Source organism: Heliconius melpomene, chromosome 15 (genome assembly GCF_056956725.1).
Source record: "Heliconius melpomene rosina isolate 202511_hmr_F chromosome 15, ASM5695672v1, whole genome shotgun sequence".
In the NCBI taxonomy this organism is placed as follows: Eukaryota; Metazoa; Arthropoda; class Insecta; order Lepidoptera; family Nymphalidae; genus Heliconius; species Heliconius melpomene.
Window position 1 is genome coordinate 602945 of NC_140403.1, and position 24044 is coordinate 626988.

The window sequence follows — 24044 nt, forward strand, 5'->3', positions numbered from 1 at the left end:
GAAGTTGATTCAATAGATTCTACTGCGCTATATTTTTGTTCCAATAATTTTACTTGACAGTACTATTTCAATGTTATACCGATTTTATATCAGATATTTATTGTTTAAAATTTGATATTATTTTTTATTTCTAGCTTCATGCTGTATCCTAAATATATCAGCATACCTTTCTACTCAGAGGAAACCTAATGATCCGGTCCCTCCTACTTTTTAAATAATTTGCGAGAGAGACTTTGCGTACTGTGTATCGTAACTCAATGCCGCGATCTATGACTTACGAGTTCGTCTTCCTAGAACGTGGGTATCTGAGAAAAAATAACTAAATATTTAATTTCCTCGAGTGGAAATTGTTGGCATTATATGTCAACCTTTACTTAAAAAATGAAGAAAAATTGAAATAAAATAACCATTTTCATTAATTGAAGCTTCAAAAGCGATGTAGGTGTACCGCCTACACGAGGCTTCGCCGTATTTCACTCTTAAATTATTCAAATATCAATGTTCTGCGTAATTGAATAATTGCAAATTCTACTTTAATATATTTTAGCCTACGGGCTTGGGGATTTATACCGAAGGCAGTTCTCGCTAGTGTTCTCCGTTTTCTTGTATTATCCTGAACAAGTTTCAAGACGCGCGGGTTCATATCAAGCTACGTTTAAAATATTTATACATTTTTAATTTCATGCTGTATCCCGCACATAGCTGGGTAGGTATAAGGGACCTGGGAACCTAGTGTTAAATCACTCAACTCCCGTTAAGAGATATTGCGTACTGAATGTCAGAGCTAAACGCCGCGCTTTGCTTCGTTACCTTAACGAAAATATGAAAATATTTCATTTCTTTGAGTGGCAATAGAACTCAGAAACTGTCGCGCTTACAGACGCTTGTGGCCTCGTGCCACGACTGTGGCAAATAAGCCTATATATGTTTTCTAAAAAATCTTCTTACCTTCACGTGGAATAAAAGTTAAAAAATGTTAAAAATACTCCGTATGCGTCGTCGAAGCCTTCATGGAATTTGTATAGAATAGCGTCTGTAAACGAGATGGTAGTGAGTTCGATCTTCTCACGGTGGAATGATTATGTTTTAATTTTTTATTCATTTACCTGTTGTGGTTGACGAACTGTGGCGCACAGTTTTGTTTAAAAGTAGGAAAATGAATTTCTTAATAGCCATATAGGGGACATGGGCCTACCTCATTATATAGTAGCTACCGCACTACTACCGCGTGAGACTGAAAAAAAAGACTTCGAAAGTTCTTACAGATAATTTCTTACAGATAAGGAATAGCACCTGCCCCTAAAACTTGACAATTTTAACGTTTGCTTTCAGTGATTGATGGTCGTAAAAAACAAACTACTGTCGATTTTAACTTAGCACTATATTGAACGAAAAGTTGTCTTTAAAAGAAAATTATTATCTTTGTAGACACTTTTTACGTATTTTGAAAATAATATAACTTAATGATCTCGTAACCCAGTAGTTTCTTTATATTATAAAGCGTGAAATGGGGGTCCCCTCTAAGATATTTAATACTACTTTTTATAATTAATAAGCTCTGCTTTCTATCTGTCTGTACGTCTATCACCAGGCTGTGACTTTATGAACCGTAATAGGTAGATAGTTGAAATTTTCTGAGATGATGTATTTCTGTTGCTAAAACAACAAAAACCTATAAAAAATAAAATAAAATAATATTTAAGGGAGCTATCTTACAACAGATATGATTGTGTACCCTTAGTGAACGAGTCCTTCTCGTACTTTTTCCTTCATAGCAGCATGTAGGGGAAATGTATAAATTGTATTTATGCTTCCATCAAAAAGACGACAAACAATGAATAAAAACTATAAAACTAAACTAAGTTTATTGTTATTTGTATTATCTCGTAAAAAGTATCAGTGACGTGACATGTAACATGTAAGAATATTTTAGCTTGTCTTTTATTTTATAGTTAGAAACATGCAACCTGTAATCAGCCTGGCACCGCCATTCCTAAATCCACAGAAGATCGTCACCCGCAGCTTTTTTTGCATAGACAAATCTTTCCCCTTTACGTAGGAATTTCGAGAAAGGGTAAAAAAGTAAAAATGTTGAACTATTTTTCGTTTTGTTATATTATAATACGTATACTACAAGTTTAAGTAAGTTCCAAGTACATTACCAGCTTATATGTATATATTCTTTGAAAGCAGTCCGAAAACTTTAGAGCTCCACTCTAAGCCGCTTAGAAATGATAAATTGATCTGAACAATCCTTTCGAATGCAGCATTACAGTACAATTTAGTTTCGACGACGGCACGTAGCTACTATGAATGGATACGTGACAGAAAAATAAAAATATTTTATACTAGCGGACGCGCGCAGCTTCGCTTGCGTAATTAGGGGTGAATTCTAATAAACCACGAAACATGTGTTCAATGAAATATTTTAAAAAGTCTAAATTTCAAATTTTATAAAAATCGGTGATTTAAAGATTTTTCCATACAAACTTTTAACCCCTTATTTGCACCCTTAGGGGGTGAATTCTAGAAAATCATGAAACACATGTTCAATTAAATATTTTTAGGAGCCTAAATTTAAAATTTTATAATAATCGGTGGCGTTTTAAAGATCTTTCCATACAAACTTTCAACCCCTTATTTGCACCCTTAGGGGAAGAATTCTAGAAAACCATGAAACATGTGTTCAATTAAATCCTTTTAAGAGTCTGAATTTCAATTTTTATAAAAATTGGTGTCGATTTAAAAAAAATTCTATACAAACTTTCAACCCCTTATTTGCACCCTTAGGGGGAGAATGCTAGAAAACGACGAAACACGTGTTCAATTAAATACTTTTAAAAATCTAAATTTCAAATTTTATAAAAATCGGTGAAGATTTAATTTTTTTTCCATACAAACTTTCAACCCCTATTTCACCCCTTTAGGGTTAAAATTTTTCAAAATCCCTTCTTAGTGGATGTCCAGATTACGTAAGTAAACATCTGTCCAACTTTCATGTTTCTACCATCAGCGGTTACGGCTGTGCGCGCGTCTTACCTCAGTCAGTGAGGACAAGTCCTTTTATATATATAGATAATGCACCCATCTTGGATGTCTAGAGAATTGCCTGCAACGCTGTCATGTACGTACTTGAGAACGGGACCTTGCTGTTTGTCTGTCTTTCTGTTCGTGTGTTATCAAGCTGTATCTCATGAACCGTGAGAGTTATAGAGTTTAAATTATTGACAAATGATAAAATAAAAAGTGATGAAATAATAAAATACTCTTTGAGCGTAAACACGATGGTCATGAGTTCGATTCCCCTTGGGCTCATCTAATTCAAAGCTACCTTTATACAGTACTAGCGGCCCGTCCGCGGCTTCGCCTGCGTGAACTACGTAATTATTAATTTCTGTCTCATGAGTACGTACGTCCTATAAGTGACGTCCATGCAAAATTTGAGACTCCTAGAACTTGTAGTAATGAAGTTTCATATAAACTTTCAACCCCAAAAACACCCCCTTAGAAGTCGAATATTGCAAATTCCCATCTTAGCGAGCACCTAGGTCCTATTAGTAACTTCTATGCAAAATTTGGGATTCCTAGCACATGTAGTTTCTGAGATTTCGTGATAAGTGAGTGACCTTTCGATTTTATATATATATATAGATTAATTGTAATTCAAATCTACTAATAAGTTCTACTAAAATCAGCTTCCCGCTGTTTCACACACAGCAGGGTAGGCAGAGGGAACCTAGTATTAGGACACTTAGGATCGTGAAGACATTGCGTGTTGAGTGGCAGAACTCAACGCCGCGCTTTGCCTCGACATCAGAGCGAATAAATGGAAGTACAAATTTAAATAAATATTTCATCTCCTCGAGTGGAGATCGAACCCTCAACCAGTTGGTTTTACAGTCACACTCTGTGCCCATGACCACGACTGGCTTCAACACTCAATGTCTCTAAAATTGTGCGGTGTGTGTGAAACGGAATATAATGGAACCCTAGATTCCCTATACAGGCGTGATTCTGAAAACATATACAACAATTACAAAGAAATAAAAAAACAAAAAATCAACAAAATATATAAATTCCCGAGTTACGCCATCAACACGTCCGCCCGCTTGACCTACAATTGCTACTATTAATTACAACTATGTGGACCACTTTTTCTGAGCACCCATTAAATTTCCCATATGACATTCATACTGGGTTTTATGAGATGCATTTAATACTGGGGTATATCTTTTGTTATACTAGCTTTTCGCTCTTGCTTTTGCCTGGCTTTGCCTGATTTTTTTTCTGCTTCACGTTGTATCCTGCACTTACCAGGGTATAGAGACCCTACTGGATTAACACATGATATGTAGGCAGGCAGCTTAGGGAGTGTAGGGGAACACTAAAAGAGAATATCTCTAAGTCCCTCTCTCCTCTCAAAATTCCCTATATAGTCATATTTACATTTAGTCGTCGTCTCAAGCTTTTGTTTTTGTAATTAAAGTAAATAAAAGTTCGATACATAAAATTTACATACCTATCTAATGATTGTAATAAAATTAAGCTTACACTTTAAATAAGTATGTAATGCTATTACAAGTGAATGTATAATACAAATTGAAGGAGAGCCTAATAAATATTCAATTAATTTTGTAGACATCTCAAAATTAGTTTTTAAGTGATGTCTAAGTATCTTGTTTTTAAAATAATATTACGAATAAAGTATGAACTCTAATTTCTAGGGTGCCGTATCTCAAAAGGAAAAATAGGAATCCTTATAAGACCACTGTTTCCCCTACAGGACAGATGGGTGTATGTTTATCCGTTTGTGAATACATACGAAAGGTACAATCATTTATATATTTTGAGGTTTTCGACGTAATTAATATCTATTTACTTCACGTTGACCTGGAATCACGAAATTTGACAAGAAATAAGTACCCAAGCCAGTCGTGGCGCAGGCACAAGTAAAAGACTGTAAACACAACTGGTTGTGGATTAAATCTCCACTCCAGGAAATAAAATATTTATTTAAATATATATTTTCATTTCTTCGTTCTGGTCTCGGGGCAAAGCATGGCGTTGAGTTCCGCAACTTAATACACAATGCCCCCTTATTCCACAGAAAGCGGACACAGAGACACTCTGTCTTACACTAGGTTCCCTCTCTCTACTCTACTATGTGCAGCGTGAAACTGATAAAAAATGTCATAACTTATATAAGTAAAAATAAAAGAATAATCGTTACAGAACACTTGATATGAAAATCCAAACTATGCCCAACCAGGTTGTTTTACTTTTTGATAAATTTCACACGTAACCTACAAGGTACATAAATTAAATTAAAAAAGATAGAATAGAATAATATAAGAATAGATTTTTCCAATTAAATGAATTTTACTATAACGTAACGTTTCATAAGGCTTCGTGCACGTGTCGCGGCCGACTGGCGATGGCGTCAACATGGTTCGTCCTTTTCATTGTACTACAACAGTTAGAGCGTGTAGGAAAGTGATTTGCAAACATCATCAGCTAATATTAAAATGACCAAAAGTATTATAAAATATAGTTTTTCGTATGTTGTATATTATATAATTTCTCTACTACTCTAAAGTTATCATACCATAAATAAGAAATAAATATTGTTTGTTTTTAACTTAGTACTGTTGTACTGTAGGCAGATAGGCAGAGAGAATCTTGTGTTAAAACACTCCATTCCCTACAAACTGCCAAATTTTCAAGCACGTGAAACAGTACGGATTTGAAAATACTGAATTATTTTGAAGTCGTCCTGGCGGAATAGAACAAAAGTGCGACTGAAAATTCGGCGGTTGCGGGTACGATTCCCACTCGAACGAATGAAATGGTCACAAGACAATAAGCGGCGTTGTATTTCGCTACATTCTGCCCAATTTTTTAAAAAATTACAGTAATGACCTGTACCTAACCTCATGCGAGACAGAGTAAAATTAGCAGAAAAACGTTATAGATAAGTTCAAGGTTAAAGGACAAAAAATAATAACATGAAACACCTAAAAAGCACACAAAAATAGAAAAAAATAAACGATAGCTCTTCCTCAAATTCAGACATTTTAATTATGAAACTGGCAACTTTGAATTTATTTATCAATAACAACTGAGAGCTTAATTATTTCTTAAACGTTTCTATGCAAAGGACTTGAAAAGCTCAGTATCGTTATAACGGCAGAAGCTATTTTCCTTTCAAGGTGGTCTTTTTAAGTTAAAATATTATTCTATTGGATAGAAACTGGTAATATTACCTTCTTTTTTTTTTAATTCAGCAGGGTGGACAGAAAGATTCGATGAAAGACTCCCTCTTCCACTTTACCTTAAAAAAATCCTCGTCCTGACAGGGATTTAACTTCGTGTTGTATACCGCGCATACTGCGGTAGGCATAGAGTAGTAGGGTAGGGTAGTGTGTGGTTCATGCTGTATACCGCTAAATAAATATCGAGGCATTGCGTGTTGAGAGGCAGAATTTAACGCAAACATTTGTTTTTATAATTACAGGTTTATTCTTTCAAAAAAAAAGCTTCATAATAAATATAATGCAATCAAATGTTGATTAGTACTTATGGAACACAAAGCAAAATGAAATGGCAACAAATGAAAAGGCTGTTTTTTGATTAATTCTATTATTATTCTCAAGAGGTAAATTCGGATATAAATTTTTTTGTATGATTATATATTTTTGGAAATTGAGTGAAAAAAAGTTTTGGAAAATTATCTCGCTTTTGATAATACTTACTATTAAAGTTATTTTTTAGCGTCACGCTGTATACTAGGTACATATAGTAGGATCGTGAAGTAAAATGACATATTAAGACGTTCCCTTCTCCACTATTCTTTCAATTTTCGACACATTGCTTGTTAATGGGCGGAACTCAACGCCGCGCTATATCTCTGAGCCACGACGACTTATGTTTATATTATTATTCCACTGTACATAATTATTATATAGTCCAGGAAAGCAAAGTCGCTTGCAGAACACTAATTGAATCTAAACAAGACATTTTAATTTTACATAGTCTTAAGAAACCACGACTCAATTTTGTCTAACAAAGTATATTTCATGTAAAATAAGCGCAAATTAATTTGTAATTTCGTCCTCTTCTAAGAAAATTACATTACTAAATTAAATTCTTCATCCCCTAAATAAATAAAATATTTTTTTGCGAGGACTTTCTCTAGTAAATGTCGAAATTCTTGTTTATTATTACAAAAATGATGGAATTCTTATAGCAACACAAGTTATAAGTATGAAGAAAGGTGATATTACCGCATCTCACGCAACTTACAAAATAGGCTGTGAAAATATCCACCCGAAATCAAAATACTGTCTATTGTATAACGTAACTGAATGCCGCACTTTACATTTGCAGGGATAAATAAGTCACGAAATTCTCTTTCTAACTTAACTTATATCCACTTTTAGTTACTTTATTATTTTATTTTTTAACTATACACTGTATTCTATATAAAGTAGAGTAAGGAACCCAATGTTAAATACATCATTTCCCACGCACTGCTTAATTTTTGAGACATTTCGTAATAACTGGCGGAACTCAACACCACGCTTTGTCTTTTTATCAAATCAAGGCAATGAAAACAGATCAGTTCCACTAACAGAAATCGAACCTAAAACAATCTCGACGCAGACGCGGTCCCACCGGCACCGCAGGCCATGTTAATTATGTGACATGTCAAAGCGTACGTGCTCGGTGAAAACCGCGACAATAATTCACATATTGGTTGCCTGTTAAATAATTATACGAGAATGGTCACTATTACTGGTTTGATTCATACAAACATATTATAATATTTAATAAATAGAATATAACAACTTTATAATTGTTATATTTTATTTCCACAAATATTTTCATCGATTTGACAATGGAGTTCTGGACATTACCATTTGTTCTGGGATTGCCTGTTGAGTAATGCTTTAAACTCTTTTTATTATTTTCATTTTCACTTTTCTCTGACAGGACCAAGCGCGGCGTTTAGTTCCACTAATCAACACGCAACGCCTCGAATTCGGGAAATGGAAACTCTCTCTCTATCTATCTGCTGTATGTAAGAGAAAGGGTAAAGCAGCACCTCAAATATTTAAAATCTTGTCATAACGACGCCAATGGTTATAAAGAGCCATTACAAAGTTTCCAACATCGTCTATCTGTCATAAACTTTTTTTTACTCAATTTGAATATGTTAGTTGAAATTTACATACAATTCTGTATAGTGGTTGAATATTTTAAAATTTTTCTTCGGATTTTTCTTTATTATTTCAAGTTACGTAGCCACTTGCAGCTGCAAGGAGTGTATTTTATTTTTGATTTATAGTAAAAATATTTTAAGGTTTGTTTTTATTTCCTTGCTCTGGTAATGAAGCGAAGCGCGGCGCTTCGTCCTGTTACTTAAGCGAGGAAACTATAATAATTATTTCTCCCGAGTCAGCATCGAACCTACAACCATCATGACGATCCTCAACTGTCATCCACTGTGCTCAAACGGCCTCAATATTTCTTAATAAAACGTATAAAATAAACGTTACCACTTTAAACACAGATGGTTTTATTGCGTGAACAATTATGCGTGCTCACGCTGTCATGTCTCATCCGACTGAAGCGACGCGAAATGTGGCTTTCTGTGTTTATTAATATATGAATTTAAATTAATTATACCTAGCAAAGCTAGTGTGCCGCAGTGGCACGGTGTCTAACTGCATACGCAACGGTTGTCGGTTCAATTATTGAGGCACTCGAGAAAATTAATTATTTTAAATTGCTCGCTCAGGTAACAAGAAGAGAGTGGCGTTAAGTTTCGCCATCATTACACAATGCCACCAAAATCGGGCGTTACGCAGAAGGAAACGGATTGTTTTAACTATAGGTTTCCTCGGTTTTCTCTACCAAATGCGAGTTACAGTGTAAATACAAAAAAAATGTTGATGCCATAGATTTATAATCGAGAAATTGTAATTATAGTTTCAATTTGATCTTTTTGAAAATTCAACGCCTCGTGTTGTCTACCAAGGAAAAAATATTATTGTAAACACTCCCGCAATTGGGAATCGAACTCACAACCGTCGTATTTACAGTTAGTCAGATGCTGTACCACTGCGCCACGATGGTCTTACAACCCTCTTCACAAAAAAGATCACAAAAACCTCAAAAAGAAAAACGCAAAACATTCAATTACATTACAATCCGCTAACAAAAGAACAAAATCTAAATACACAAACGTACACACACACCTGTGTATATCTCTTAAATAAGCTATTTCAATAAAGTAAACCGATACGACCGCGTTGTGGGAGTTGGATGAATCTTTGAGTGAACCCTCGAGAGGTATTGGTTACCGGAGGCTGTAAAAATAAAAGGAAAATCGCCCACTTAATGTATAGAGATGTCATTTTGTTTAGAGGAAGTTGGGGAATACTTATTTAAGAATATACATATGTACGTATTCATTTAACGTCCAAAAAGTACGGTCTTCGATTGTAAATGCGATGGTTATGAGCTCGATTCCCATTTGAGTAAATTATTTTTAGTCCCTCGCTTTACTAACAAAACAAAGCGCGACGTAGAGTTTCACCATTCATAGCGCAATGTGAAAATTTGGGTGGAAAGTTGGAAAAAGTCGGAGTCTCTTAACACTAGAAATCCAAAATAAATACAGACAATTTAATTAACACATAGCTAGCAATTTTTGGTGGACGACCGGCATTCTCACGTGCGTTTGTGCGACTTAATTTGGGATCCTAAATGTTTTACATTTTAAATCTACAGTCGTAATTAAGGTTCGCTTTTGTAACGTATTATGAGAATCACAACTAATTTGTATTCGGATCCGGTTGCCCGTTTAAAAAGTCTATTCAAAAATATGGAACAAAAATATGTTTTACTCATAAATGCGTTAGGTTTCGGCATCCGTGCGTCACCGTGCGGTCTGCACGGTTTTAATATAATTCTTTATAATATTTATATACTTATTTTAAGTGTATCCCATATATCATATAACAGGGTAGGCAGAGGGAACCTGGGAACCTAGTGTGTGTTACAGTAGACTGTAACACACACTAGAGCCAGAGCACCTCCGGCACCACGACTGATCTTTATATGTTTGTTTCAGTAAATAATCTTTATTATTATAAAACATGCTTTCTAAGATATTTGGACATGGACAACCAGGAAGAGGAGAAGGAAGACTCAGTAATCCTTGATTAGTCATCGCTACAATCTCTGTAGAGATACGGAGATGCTAACAATATAAATAACTTACGAGTGTATAAGAATTTCAACACAACTTGACGAAAACGTATGGCCTAGTGGTCAGACAGAGCGCTTGGACGATTTCCAAGAGGAGTGGTTTCAATGTCTGGAAATGACAGGAAAATTTCATATATCTGGAAATGACAGGAAAATGTCCAGTTATGTTATCTAAATAAGTATCCTTCTAAGATTTTTAAGTCCTTTTTTGTTACCATGAGCTCATTCTCATTAAGCCCCAGAAGTTAATGTTCAATTTATTAGACACCAAGATATCACCACCCCACAAGTGGCGTTGAATACAAATGAACTAAGTCCCAATGAAAGTTTGAGAGCCATTCGTACATTTTAGGAAAGCTCAATCTGTTTTTTTTCCTCTAAAATTCAAATTTCTATATTAGCATATCGTATCCAGTGACCTGATTTTTTCTCGCAATTTACGCCACATTGCTTTTGAAATATTAAAAATCATATCGTTGTCTCTGATTATAACCGCGACGGTTGTGGGTTCGACTCCCATTCGAGGTTCATACAAATGAACTGTTTTCATATCCGCGCCCTGGTAAAAAGACAAAACGCAGCGTTAAGTGCCGCCAGTCATCGCGCAATGTCTCGAATATAGGGCAGTGCGTTCGGGACAGAGTATTATAATATTAGGTTCGATATCCTGCTATATGGAAAAAATGTAAAGTTGTCTTTTTTAGTTGTCATGGTACCTATTGCTAAAATAAGAATAGAGTTAACACACAATGTTTTGACAAAAAAATTGAAATGAAAATAAAAAAATACAAGCTATTTGAAACAAAAACTTCAATTTCATCCGAATAAGTGGAATTCGAATACAATTTGGGTTTCATGTTAAAAGTTACTCTTAATTACTTTTTTATAGTAGTAGTGTTTTAATAAAAATTAAAAGCTTTTAAAATTACTTTTGCTAATGATACTTGAAATGGATCGTTTGCTTTAACTGCTGGTATAGTGGAATAGTTTAAATTTAACTCTGGTTGTATCTTTTTAGAAGAATTTAGCATAAACAAAAGAAACTAGTTGTGGCGCAGGGGCACAAGGTGTGACTGTGAACGCGACTGGTTGTGGGTTCGATTCCCACTCGAGGAAATGAAATATTGATTTCCATTTCTTCGCTCTGGTCTCGAGATGCCTCCGTGAGGGAAGCGGAGTGTCTTAACACTAAGTTCCTGCATACCCTGCTGTATGCGGGAGATATAATCTGATTTTAACAATAGAGATAGAAGACTGTTGTAACGCAAGGGCAAAAGCGTGCGATTTAAAGGCGGTCATTGCGGGTTCAATTTTTTCTCGGGGGAGTAATATTTATCATTTCATTTCCTTGCTCTGTAACAATGCAAGGGTAGCGTTGAGTACCGCCAATCTACACGCACGGTTTCATAAATTCGGCGGAAATTTGGGAACGATTTTATTGAAACAATTAATTATTGAGTAGTGAAACTTAACGTTCCGCGTGGTCTACTTACCAAAGATAGAAAAATAAAAAAATATCATTTTGATAATCAATCACACAGTGAGAATTGAACCCACTAATTTGAAACGGATAAATCAAATCTAAAAATAAAATATCTAGTTGAATCATAACTGGAAATCAAAATCATTGCATATAATCATATAATATATATGTATATACAGATAGACATGTTCGTCGTTCAGGCTGCGACGGCATCAAATACGAATCTTATATTGGAAAAGGCTTCGCTGCGGTATTGGGACGTGCCTGACTTGACGTAATGACATAGATTCAAATTCATTCGATAAATATGTTGTTTTATTCAATATTATCATTGGAGATGTCATGTCCAAAAAGAGTAAAAAAAAAGAATAAACTTCGAACTAATATTTTTTAGCTTCACGGTATTGTGTATTCCGGTTTTAGCAGGGTAGGCTAAGGAACCGAATGTTAAAACTCCGTTCTTCATTTTCCTCCGAATTTTATGGGGCATTCCGTGTTGAGTAGCGGAGCTCAGTGGCCTTGTTGCCAGAGCGAAGATATGAAAATATTATTAAGCAATAATTAATTCCCCCGACTGAGAATCGAATCCAGTCGCGTTTACAGTCGCACGCGTGTGACCACGCCATGACTGGCAGCATCATGAACTTAGTAACTTCGTTACTGATGTAAAGACAAGACGAAATTTAGTTAAAGTTCTAATTTAGATCTAAATGCTTCTCTAATTTAGTTGTAAGTCTAAAAGATTGAGACCGTCGCGGCTTAGCGGTAGGTACAGTAAGTGTGGTAATGTACACGCGACGGTTGAGGATTCGATTTCCACTCGAGGGAAAGGAATTTTACGTTGAATTCCGCCACTCAATATCCAACGCCAAAGTCCGCTTTCTGCCTTAATACGCAAAAGACATCACGCCATTAAGCTCAAAAAATATGTACAATAATAAATAAAAATACGTAAAATGTCATATAAAGAAATCAAACCTACAACCTCTGTTTTACCATAACCAGTCACTAGACCACCAGCATAACCTACAAACTAGCCAATTTATTCCGAAATAAATTGTAAATTCAACTTTTTCAAACTTTTGTATCGCCAAATATAAAAACTTTTAGATTTGTGTTCAACATTGTACGGTGTTTCACAGTGGCTGTGTCAACATTGATATTTTTCCTGTTTCGGTATACCTACGTATCTAGTGCTAGTGTATGAATTATTTATACGTATACATTTCATTACTTTTACCCTGTTTCGGTTACGTTTATTTACAATTTTTTTCTTTCTTTTTTTTAACTTCACATTGTCCCGCACTATCCTGCACATAGCAGGGTAGGCAGAGGAAACCTAGTGTTTAAGCACTAAGCTCTTAGTACTTTCCGTCTTCTGGAGGTATCGTTTGTTGACTCCGCACTTTATATTTTTACCAGAGCAAAGAAAATGACAATATTGAATATTTAATTTCCTCAAATAGGAATCGAACCAAAAATCTGTCGCGCTTACAGACGCACTCATATGCCCCTGCGCCACGATAGGCCTCAACTTAACCTTTATTTTTTTAAAAAATTCTACAAAATTACATATCTAAGCGCAAAAGTATATATATATTTTTAACAAAATAAAAATGAAAATTTAAATGAACCTATCGTAAAGTACTTGGAGTTGTTTCTGGAAAAGGCAGGAAAATATCCAGTTATGTATGGTAGTGTGTGTGTACGAGTGGCTGGGACTGGCGTGGTCATTTTAATCATATAGCGCGGGTGTAAACTCGTAAGATATAGGTTCGATTTCCGTCTGTGTCCACCCACAGCAGGGTAGGCAGAGAGAACCTAGCATTAAGATACTCCCTTCCCCTTTTTTACGATTGAAATACTATCAAAATACAATAATGAAAACTGTATTTCAACTTTCTGAGATTAGCGCAAATTAAACCAATTGTGATAAAGAGACAAAAACTTAAAAAATCGTTGTTTTGGGTTCTGTTAGTTTTTCTCTTTCGTCTTCCATGTACAGACAGTTATTAGTTTCAATTTCACTCTAGTTTTACTATTCTGATAATATGAAAGGGAAATAGAAAATAAACGTACTATTAAAGCTTCTCTTAGTTATCACTTACTTGGTTTTATAAAATCAGAAGTAGAACTAGGTAGGTTTCATATCAGTTCCTGTAACAATTAAATTAAAAACTTAAATACTTCCAAAAGTTTCACTAAAATATGTGTAGTATATAAATAAGTATCAATTGAATTATAGATAAATTAAAAAACCCGAGTACAAAGAGCTGTACGCTGCGCTTTGTCTTGTTACCCAGTGGAGGAAATGAAAATAACAAATTCCCCCGAGTGGGAATTGAATCCTTAAACATAACGTTCACAATTATAAGCTGCTCTACCACGCCACGATGGCCTCGACGATCATAAAAATAAACATTATCATTTTCTTTTAATAACATATGATTTTTTATAAGTGTTAAAACAACTTAAGTCAGATTGCATACACTATCTAAAATGAAATCATAATGTAGAGAAAGAAATATCATAAATAGTTGTAAAAGACTCTCGAGGAGGAGACATTGAAAAATAATCCTCTTTCCAGTTCAAAGTAGGTTCAAAGAGGAAATTACGTGACATAATTAGTTTGGACGACCTCGCTGAAAAACTGTCTGGTATAGCAAAGAAGTACTCTCGTATAGTATAGAAGTTGATTATTATCAGACACCAACGTAAAGGCAAACATTTCGCACTCAGTTTTGTTTTTTTAGGATAGATAGAGAGAACCTAGAGTTAAGACACTCAGTTCTCCATTAAGACACTTTCGTTCCACACTTTCCTCCGAATTCTTGAGGTATTGGGTGATTTGAGTTGCGCAAATCAACGCAGCGCATTGCTTCATCACCGGAGTGAGAAGATGAAAATATTAAATATTTAATTCCACGAGCCGATATCGAACCCACCACCGCCACGTCTATAGTCGCATGTTTACGCCATTGCACCACGACAGCCTTTTCAATATTATATTTATAAAATAGATTTTATCTTCAAAACCAATCAAAGAAGGTGCATCCTGGGTATTTTATATTTTAAAGACATGTTGTGAACGTGAAAGAGAACATTTTAAAGATGATTTCCGCAAGCTACGCCACAAGTAAAGGAGATACGTTCTCTAGAGGATGCCTTTATTCCTAAGTTATCCTTAACTAGCGAAATGTTTAAGAAATCCTTTTAGAGAAACATTTGAAATAATAAAATTTAACAAATGGCCTTCACGTTGCAGTGTGGTAATATATTATAGCAGAGGTACTCGTAGCTTAGTGTTAGATCACTTCGTTTCTCACTTTCTGCCAGAATCGAAACACTGTTTCTTGAATGGTGGAAATGGCGGTTATTTTATTAATGTTTCTAGCTTGGCGCATATAGCAAGGTGGATAGAGGGGACCAGGGAACCTTATGCTAAGACCCTTCGTAAGTTCTACGGCACTGTTTGCCACCTTCCTACGTTCTGCCACAGGGTCTGCCTTCCTGCTCAACCGAATTTAACAAACACCAAGAGGAAGCAGATTAATGATAGGGATTTTAAGATGTCAAATGATCCCTATCCAAATATTAATAATTATCTTAGGATCATTAGGATCCTCAAAAAAGAGGATAGAAAAAGAAATATTTTACAGTATGCAGTCTGTTGTTATTTGTTTACGAAGCGCACAATGCATTTAGTGCAGTTAAATGCTAATTCTGAGTCGAACAGTTAAACAAAAGTTTATTATATTTAGCTTCCTCCAGCGATCCCTTCCCAAATAGTTCTTGGCGTTGGTTCGTGGCTTGTGTGTGTGTATCATACTGACGTTACTGAGAATGTTACCAAAATACTATGTGAACTAATTACTGAATGTTTACTTTGTTAAAATTCAGTATTGCTAGTCGATTCATTATAAGTCTGGAGCAGCGTCGCGGCACAGAGGCAGGATGGGAAACGCGACGGTTGTGAATATGATTCCCACTCGGGGTAATAAAATATTGAATATTTTCGTTTTATCGATCTGGTAACGAGGCAAAACGCTGCGTTTAGTTCCGCCACTCAACACGCAATGCCTACTGAATTCGATGGAAAGTGAGGAATGGATGTGTTTTAAGAACGGAGTATTTTAACACTAGGTTCCCAAGTTCCCTCTGCCTATTCAACTAAGTGTGGGATACAGCGTAAAACTAAAAAAACAAAAAAGATTTTCTTTTAAGTTGATATTGTTGATGGTAAATAAAAAAATAATTAAACTTTTTCTAAGTTTAAAAATAAAAAAATCGATAGGATATTAAAAAACTAAAAAATATAAGTCTTCATTAGTTTCATGGCTATTTAAGCTTCTATTAGATAGCGTCGTCTCTATAAACTTTTCAATTGGTTGTGCAGAGTAATGAAAATAAATCTTAAGAAATTTGAAGAACATCGGTGGTGCAGGAGCACAAGTGTGCGACTGTAAACCCACAGGTTGTGGGTTCGATAACTACCTATTGGAGAAAATGAAATACTTAATATATTTATTTGTTCATTTGCTCATTTCTTTTTTGCTTAACGCTGTATGCCACACAAACAGGGTAAGCAGAGGGAACCTGGGAACCTAGTTTTAGGACGTCCTTTCCGCCAAATTCTGGAGGAATTGTGTTAAAGGCGGAACTCAACGCCGCGCTCTGCCACATTGCCAAAGCGAGGAAACAAAATGTGTTTAAAATCGCACGCTTGTGGGACTAGTCGCACCAGTAGTAACTGGTCTCAATGCTATTTATACAAATCAATGAAGCGGAAGCACTCTGTCTATTCCGTTAGATGCGGAAAATGCGTTAAAATAACTAAAAAACCTCTTTCTACTTTTTCCAACGTAGCGGATAGGCGTAACTAAACGTCTAGGTTGGTATTGTTACTAAATAAACGAAAAAAAGATTCCTCCGAATGAGAATCGAACCCACAATCACGGTAGCCTTGTAAATTTTATTATTAATTCCACTACACTAACTGTATACTAACCAGCTTTCCTGTTTTATAAAGTTTGCCCATAACATATTTAGCGTTTGAGCTTTAAATGTCAGCTTTTAGGGTTCGCAGGTACAACTTTGTTACGGACTATCTACTAAACTAAGTACTCGGTGTATGAAAATTGGAACTTCTACTATTAGCTTATGTTTTATTTCATGTAGAGCGTGGATAGTGAATTTTGCTATTTGAATAGAATAGTTTTCATAGTTTCTATTTTTTGGGGATTTCCTTATTGTGAGCGTCGTGGTGCAGGTCGTAAGTTCGATTTCGATTTTGGGCAGGTACTCTTTTTTTAGGTTAGCGCTATGCCCCGTATTGTACATCGCAGGGTACGCAGAGGGAAACCTAGTGTTAAGACACTCCGTTCCCATTAAGACATTTCCGTTCCTCACTTTCGGCTGAATTCTGGAGACATTGCGTGTTGTATTCTGGTGGAAATACCATAGCAAGGAAATTAAAGTTTTAAATATTTCATTTTCTTCAGTGAGATTTAAAACCGAATCCATGACACTGTGTATTACACATGTGACATAAATAATTTTTAATTGTTTGTATATTGTTACGGAAGCAAAGCCGCGAGTAGGAGCCAGTGTACGTATTAAATGATCGCATTCTATTACGAATATGGTCGAGCTTTAATAGGAATAGTTCGTGACCTAACTAGGTCATATGAGATCGTGTCAGAATGTTCCTTAATTTAAATCTAGCTAGTTTCATTTCTTTTTTGGGATGAATTTTAAATATGGAAACTGCTTGTTTCGCTTTTTTTTTTGCTTCAACTTCGCCTTTCCATCATAACAGAGGGAACGGTTGTGGGATCGATCATTACAAAAACTAGTTTAAAACGCGTATTTTAACAGTGTAAAAGTAATCAAAATTAATTCTGTACTTCCGAGTCTAAAATCTATACATTTGCGGTTAAATCCTAAAAAATAATAGCCTTAAAAGGGGGAAAAATGTTGTATTAAAGCCGCTAGTTCAAGAGAGGACCTGAATTTCAGAAAAAGCTTGAGATCACCAATTTCCGCTTGCCCAATTTATTTAACGCCAAATTGGTATTACGATTTAAGTGAATCAAACCCACTAATATCGCATGTTGAGTCCCACTGTGCCACAGCGACCTCGTAAATAATAATAGCAAGCAATGTTTTTAAGGTTTCATTTGGAAAGACTCAAAGAATCAATACATAATATTATCTCGTAATTGAATACGTTGTTATTATATCAACAAACGATTTCTTTTGAATATACTTTTACACAATGTTTACTCGTTACATCTTTATTTTAATAGAGAATTGAATATAATTTTTATATAATTATAATTATGTTACTTATTTTTTAGCTTTACGCTGAAACACGCATATAGCATGTAGAGGGAACCAGAGAAACTAGTGTTACGAGACTGTATTTTCAACTTTCCGTATACATCAAATAAATTCAATAATCCACAACTCTTTGTTTAAAACAGCCTTAGCATGCAAATTATTTTTGCAAAGTTATGACAAGTATCATCTTTTAAAAAACTTTGAGAAAGATCCGAATTATTAAAATAAGTTTGGAAGGAAATGCGACTAAAAGTTTGCTTAGACTCTCTTAGCTATTTTATTAAAAAAGAAAGTATTTTATCTATCTTGTTTAAAAACTAAAGTAAAGAGTGGAGTTCAGATAGTGGAGTCGATCGTTAAATATATAGTTATAGAAAACAAATGTAAGGATTATTTTGTTTTGTTACCACAGAGAAGAAATGAAAATATTTCAGTGAGACGTCACTGCGCCTCGACAGTCTCTATGAATATTCTCCATACTTTTCATTCAAGCGTTGTTTCCCACACATAGCAGGGCAGAGAGAGCCTGAGAACCTAGTGTTCACACACTCCGTTCCACATTAAGACGTCACCAACTTTCTGCCAAATAGTAGCGTAACTAAACTTACTTTGTCCTGCTTTGCCTGCAAAATAAAATTTAATTCCCCCGAATGGAAATCGAACCACCGTACGAGTATGCCCCTGCGTAATAACGACCTCAAATATATAAATCATATTGAGATTCTCTACCAACACTCACCTAAACAAACTTTAAAAATAACTACTAAACTCATTTTGATAAAAATATTGTTTTACCATTAGAGAGATGGTAATTCAAGATTGTGAGCCATCAATAAAGAGGATCTATTAAAGTACACTTTACGATTGAAGTGTCTCGACAGCGTCTGGATATGATATAAAGTATAATGGTTTATTCGTTTTACTTATTTATTTTATGTCTTAGATATTATATTAGAGGTGGTCGTGGGGTTGTGGAACAGTGTGGAATTGGAAATGGGATGGTTGTGGATTCAATTCCCAAAAGAAAGAAGTTTTTTCATTTCTTCGCTCTGATTAGATGACAAAGCGCAGCGTACTTAATCTCACTTCTTTGAGGCCAACTTTGTGGGCATAAGTGTGCTTTTAACTGTCCGGTACCCACTCGAGGGAATAAATAAGACATTTAATATTTTTATTTCTTTGCTCTGGTGTCGAGGTAAAGCGTGGTTGAGTTCAGACACTCAACTCGCAATGGCCAGTCAGAATTCGGTGGAAAATTGGGAACGGAGAGTCTTAACAAGATTCTCTCTCCCTACCTGATGCGTGCGAGATACAGCATGAAAATATAAAGCAGATGACAGTAATGAGAACTAATTGTTATTTATTTATTTATTTATTTATTTATTTATTTATTTGTAAGGCCCACCAACAATTGATACAATTATTACATGCCATTAAAGAAAACAAAGTAAATTATTTCTAATTGCTCAATTATTTACAGGTGGGCTCCACATGCAAAAATAAATTTGACGATAACAACAAACAACAACTTAAAAATAAACACAACACAAAAAAATAAAATACTAAATTACACATGCTACACACAAGTTATACATTATTAAGATAAAAAACAGATTCATATATGCATTAATAAACTATTCACTTATTCTATTTTGTTATACAAGTACGAAAAAAAACCAATTAATAATATTAATAATTTAAGGTAAAAGACACTTAATAATAAATAATTTTTAAAATTAAAATTAAATTAATGGTACAATCAATTAAAAATTTAATAAATTAATAAAATAAAATAAATTAATCAGCAAGTGTAAGATTCAAATAAAACCAATAAGAAAAAATAAACAAAAGTATACTAAAAACCCTAAAAAATATATTATATATGTGTATATATATTTATATTATGACGTCTATTCCACTACATCATAATGGCCTTACATAACAAACTATATATTAATAGACACCTAACAATATTTATACTTCTCTTAACACTTTGTATGAACTCAGGTGTAGAGTCGTAAATATCACAATCTTGAATAAGCAATTCGTATTCGACTTTGAAAGTATGTACCTAGCTGTAATAAACAACATTTTCTGTTTGAGATCGTGACCCGAATTAAATGAATTTCTTCTCCATATTATTAAATATATAATATTATTTATATGTAGATTATATATCTTGTGTGTTTGTCAACTTATTTCTCTCAAACGGCTGTACTGATTTGGATGAAATTTTGTGTGTATTTTTCATTCAGTTTTTAGACCACTTAAAAACCTGCTTGGTGGCATGAAGTTGGTGGGAATGAATCACTGAATAGCTTCATATATTACTTGTAAATCACAAACATCTGATGTAAAACTCTAAAAGCTCAAGCTGAGCTATAAAACTATAGATAATAGGTATAGCAATTTCGGAATTCATTTCGCAAAAGTAGCGTATTTATTATTTATTTATGATGCTGTTTTTCAGCTTTTGGCTTACCATAGGGCATATAGACATAGAGAGAACACAGTGCTAAGACACTATGTTCTCCACTTCCACTTCTTCTTACACTGGTTTCTCTTTTTATTATTATTACCCTGCTATACGTACAATAATCATTAAATACGCTATAACAACTCTGTTATTTTAATTGAAAACAAACAAGCTATGTATATGGAAATGGTAATCCATATTTATTTTTGAATATTGAAAACATATTCATTTAACTTATTGTTTGGGCTTGTATTGATATATCGCTGAAAAATACTTACGTTTTCAATTTTATAAATTAAGAAGTCGTAGCCTTCGAAAGCGAAAAAGTAATTTTTACATAATAATATTTAAACCATAATTGCAAAGCATGGCATTGGATTCCACAACACGCCATACCTCCAGAATTTATTGGAAAATGGAGTATAGAGTGTCTTAACACTAGGTTCCCTTATTCCCCATGACTATCCTGCTATAAGCGGGATGAAACGTGAAGCTACTCTTAATAATAAAATTTATGCAACTATACCCGTTTTTGCTCTTTGAACTTTCTCCTTGAGTTTTATATACTTTTATTGCTCTATCTTATTCAATCTCGTTTAATCATTTGCTAAGCTTTTTATAATGCCTTTAAAAAGCTTGATGTCTGTTGAAAAGCACCTGCCTTTTTCATAATTCAATGGAACGTTAAATCTTTGTTATAGCCTAGTAGTTAAAATTGTAATATTAAAATGATAGTTGAGAGCAGTCGTGGCGAAGGGGCATCAGCTTGCGACTGTAAACGCGATAGGTTGTGGGTTCGGTTTCGAACCCACAACCGAGGCAAAGCGAAGTGTTCAAATTTGGCTTCTCAACACGCAACCGAAAATGGCAAATGGAAGAAAAAGATCTGGGAAATGGAGAAGAATGGAAAGAATCTTAGTGGGAACAGAGTGTCTTAACATCAAGGTTCCCAGGTTCCCTCTACCTAATCTACTATGTGTGGACTACGATACGATAATTTTTTTTTTTCGTATCGAATCCACGACTATCGCTTTTTAAACGGTTTTATTTAGCTCACCCCGTTTGTTTGTTTGGGTCAAATTTAGTAATTGAAATTTAACCCTCTTCCCGTTAACCGATTGATCTGAAATTTGGTATACGCCTTTGATTCTGGTGACAATACAATTATCCATATTCAATATTATTGTGAATCCAAGATGGCCGCCGCTACAAGATGGCGGACAACTTAGTTTTTTTCAATCCCATCAATATGGATATCAAATGAAAGGGCTTGTCAAGTAGAATTCAGTGGACTATACAAAATCAAAATCCAAGATGGCCGCCACTATAAGATGGCAGACAAGTTAGTTTTTTTCAATCCTATCAATACGGGTATCAAATGAAAGGGCTTGTCAAGCAGAATTCAGTGGACTATACAAAATCAAAATCCAAGATGGCCGCCGCTACAAGATGGCGTACAAGTTAGTTTTTTCGATCCCATCAATATGGGTATCAAATGAAAGGGCTTGTCAAGTAGAATTCAGTGCACTATACAAAATCAAAATCAAAGATGGCCACTGCTACAAAATGGCGGATAATGTAGTTTTCAATCCCATCAATATGGGTATCAAAATAAAGGGCTTGGTAAGTATAATACAGTATACTATACACAATTACAATATGAATCTCCCACCTAAGTCAAAATCTGGTATCCTGTCGAGGACTGTGTGGCTATAGGGTGCCTAAAAATGATACGTCGCTAGGGGTACCACCCAAGGTAAAAGGTAAAAGCGCGCCGAGAACTGTATGGCACTAGGTGGATAAAAATGATATGTCGTTAGCGTTTTCCCCTCAAGATTCAGGCACATCTTGTTGTACATAGCCTTGTCCCTCTATTGGACCTCTGGGGGGGTCGTTCGTAACATTCTCCTTTAACCTTGCAATAATGAGACATCGAGCCTCATTTCAACGAATTGAATAGCATGAGAAATAAAAACTAAAAACTTAAAAATAAAAAAGTAAAAAAAAAATTTTAAGTTAAACGGTTTTATATTGCAGATGAATGTACTAAAAGCTAAAAAATAATTTCATAGAAATTATGATTACTAAAATAAAATCGTGGGGACACTTGCTACTTACCACTAGGTGGGTGAAGTCTCACGCTATGTCTTTCAATTGTAGATATTGGACGTGCCCCACGATTAAATTTTAGTAATCATAGTAATCATTAGTACATTTATCTGCAATATAAAACCGTTTAACTTAAAATTTTTTTTTTACTTTTTTATAATGTCTTCAAGCCACACTTTCTCGACGACAGTGAAATATTTAAATTAAACATGGGTAATTAAGTGTGTTTTAGAATTATTATAACAATTTATCATTCCGTCCGTCTGTCCCGATAGTAGCGTTAAGACGTATGTAATTAATCTTTCTCAAATTGGTGGGTGAAGCATTTTAGCGTAAGGGTAAGAACGGCACATTATTTTGTAGGGGCGTGGAAATTTACTTATAAATTCCCACTAGGTAGGTGCCTTAAATACACTCGATCTAGTAAGAAGATAAAACACAACAAATCTCCTCGGCCTAGTAAGAAGGCAAAGCACGGCGTTGAGTACCGCCCTTAGCACGCGTTATCTGAAAAATTCAGCGAAATTAACGAAGTGAAAATAACGGAGTTGAGGCCAGTTACGACGTAGACAAGCGTGTGTCTGTTAACACGACAGGCTGTGGCTTCGATTCCTACTCGAGGCAATGAAATAATTAATATTTTTACTTCCTCGCTCTAGTACGCAATGCCTCCAGAATTCGGATCGAAAATGGGGAATGGAGTGTCTTAACACTTGGTTCCCTCTATCTACCCTGCTTTGTCTATCAACAGAATAGTACCAAAAACAATAGTGCCACCCCACAAATATAATTTGAGAGTGAAGTTTGAAATATTCAGCTATTATATTAATATCGGGCTATTATTTCAACTAAAATTATTCTATATAACATTGGAGACGGTTCCTGAAGTGGTTTTCAGCGTCTGACAGACGAATAGTCTAAAATTGTTAAAGGGTTGGAAATGGGTCGAGTGGGGTACTTGAATGAATTTTAGAAAATAATTTTAAAGACAGGAAGCAATTTGCTTTGTGTGCTCAGGACTAGACATAAATTTAATATTGGGTTATGATAGTAAACAGAATTAAGTATATCTAGTGACATTTTACATAAGTAGCTTTGCGGTTTACTTAACTCAACGCTAGGCTTTATCTTACCAGAAAGGGAAAACGAATTCCCCTTAAATCATTGCACAGAGAAACAAGCCCGTGACTGTTGATAAGACGGTTGTGAGTTCGATTGCCACTCGAGGAAATGAAATATTTCATATTTTCATTTCCTTACTCTGGTGACGTGGCATATCGTGACGTTGAGTACCATATTCATTCAACACACAATGCCTCCAGAATTTGATCTGAATATCAATACCACTAGGTTCACAGT

The 24044-nt window shown here is 34.8% G+C and overlaps 1 protein-coding gene across 1 annotated transcript in view; it reads right to left on the bottom strand.

The window, feature by feature from the left end:
* Window positions 1-24044, bottom strand: part of AstA-R1 (allatostatin A receptor 1) — an 80817-nt gene that overhangs the window by 35468 nt on the left and 21305 nt on the right. The window contains exon 2 of the mRNA XM_085198681.1: window positions 13867-13915. The gene's annotated coding sequence lies outside the window, so the exon portion shown is untranslated. The remainder of the gene's footprint in view (window positions 1-13866; window positions 13916-24044) is intronic.